Source organism: Palaemon carinicauda, chromosome 7 (assembly GCF_036898095.1).
Source record: "Palaemon carinicauda isolate YSFRI2023 chromosome 7, ASM3689809v2, whole genome shotgun sequence".
Classification (NCBI taxonomy): Eukaryota; Metazoa; Arthropoda; class Malacostraca; order Decapoda; family Palaemonidae; genus Palaemon; species Palaemon carinicauda.
The window spans coordinates 41,850,207-41,852,706 of NC_090731.1; the positions used below are offsets into that span (position 1 = coordinate 41,850,207).

General features: G+C 32.5%; 1 protein-coding gene across 2 annotated transcripts in view; it reads right to left on the bottom strand.

The window, feature by feature from the left end:
• Positions 1 to 2,500, bottom strand: part of LOC137643919 (uncharacterized) — a 49,595-nt gene that overhangs the window by 33,893 nt on the left and 13,202 nt on the right. The window lies entirely within an intron of this gene.

Here is a 2,500-nt window from a genome sequence, read left to right on the forward strand (position 1 = left end):
GGAAATAAATAAACGATATAAGAAGTACTAAACAATTAAAATAAAATATTTCAAAAGCACTTTCAACATTAAAAGAGATATTCCATATATAAACTATAAAAAGACTTATTCTAGAAGTTTTATTCCAGCTAAGACCAAGTTGTGGAATGATCTTCTTAATCAGGTACAGTAGTTGAATCGGTGGAACTTAACAGTTTAAATTGCAGATGTTTTTATGTTGAATAGACTGGCATAAGTCTCTATTTGTAGTTTATACGTGAAATATGTATTTTAATGTTGCTATTGTCATTAAAATATTTTATTTTAATTGTTTTTTTAATATCCTTGTAATTTATCTCCTTATTTGCTTTCCTCACTGGGCTATTTTTCCCTGTTGGAGCCCTAGGTTTTATAGCATCCTGCTTTTCCAACTAGCGTTGTAGCATAGCTAATAATAATAATAATGATAATAATAATAATAATAATAACAACAACTAGAGGGGCTCTCGATGGAGCGCAGACCTCCACAGTGGCAGCTTATTTCTTGACCTTGACCTTGACTTTTGACCTTAACATGTATTAATTGGCGTAGATTTTCATCCACTTAAATGTGAACCAAGTTTGAAGTCTTTGTGACGATGTCCTAACTTGGACATTTTGCTTGACCGTGACCTTGATCTTCCAAAATTTAATAAGTTCCAGCTTTTAATATAACAGTTAATACCTGCAAGTTTTATGACTCTACGATTGAGATTGTGGCCAGGAAGCTTTACACAAACACACACACTTAAATTATAAACACACAAACGGGCCGAAACATAACAATAATGATGACTAGAAAAGCACTCTGCGAGTGCAGACCTCCGCCACGGCAGCTTATTTCTCGAAACCTGCGTACCTTTTCCAGAATCAATTCATCATTTATAGCTCTTTACATAACAGTTTAAAATCCCTGCAAGTTTCATCATTTTATAATTAAAATTATGGCCGCATGGTTGAGGACCAGAATTTGAACTCTTGCTTGACCTTGACCTTGGATTTGATTTTGACCTCGACCTTAATATGTATTAATTTGCGAGGATTTTCATACATTCAAATATGAACCAAGTTTGAGGTTTGGACAACGATGGCCAAACTTATGGCTGATTACGTGAATTAGACATTTTTCTTGACTGTGAGCTCGACCTTCCAAAATTTTATCTTTTCCAGTTTTTTACATAACATTTAAGCTGTTCATAAACAAACATGCACACAAACAGAGGGTAAAACATAAACTCCTTCCCACTTCGTTGCTGGAGGTAATGATAATAATAATAATAATGATAATAATAATAATGATGATATTAATTCGCTATGATTATGTTCATCATCACTGAAGATGAAAAGATAACGCGTTCGATAGAACAAAACTTACAGGTTCATGTAATACTGATACTATGACAAGCAAAACTGTATCAAAATAACTTGCTTCAAAGTTTTTTTTTTCTTTTTTTTTTCATTCAACATTGGCTATATTGAATCGGTTCTAAGATGAAATTTGAGCTCAATGAAATGCAAATTGGATTGTTTTCAGAATGTAATGATGGCATATTCACCATCAGCCTGTGACGTTATATGCTTTTGTGATGTCACTGTTTACATTGAGCTGTAATAGCTGTAATAGTGACTGTAATAGTGAATGTGGTGTTCTGTGTTGACACGTTTATTAACCACAATAATGCTCATAGAAAAAAATATTTTATTCTTATCACCCATTTTTTGCTGTTATTGCGATTTTATTTGTCACTTTATCTGTTGTAGATGAACTTTAATTGTGTTTTCATCGCTATAATTACACACTGATTTTATATTTAAACACTTATCTCCTTCAGCTTTGATGAAAGGAAAGCCGACTACTTTCTGTTTTCATTTGTTTAGATGAACAGCTGATTACTACTTAGTGGAGCTCGTCGTTTTGAAAACGTTTTGACTACCAAATGAAAATAATACTTTATAATTAGTAGAATGTATTTTTTACCTCTGGAGAGGAAAATAACTGCATTCTAAATTCAAAGAAATTTTGTTTATTGTCTGTCGGATCCCGCCTGGTTGTCAGGACATCCTTTGAATTTCCAATTCTTAGCGTACTGGCCGTCTTGTACGACATAAAACATTGATTTTCACGATAAATTGCATCACTTACTCTTCTTCTAATGTATATTATGTCGTTATAAGTAAGAAATGTACGGAAAAAAGGGTTTCATTATAAAAATATATGCCACTGCTATTTTACGCAGTATAATGCTTCGGTACATTTGGTAGATGAACACCTGATTACTACTACTGATGGATGCTCATTTTTCTGAAAACCCTCAACTATATGAAAGTAAAGCATAATAAAACATTGATTTTCACGATAATTTGCATTGATTACTTTTTTAATATATGTCTTTACAAAGGTTTCATAATAAGATATATATAGCTGCAGTTTTTAGAAGCTTGTATGCTTGCGATGTCAGAAAGCACATGACGTCATAGGCAC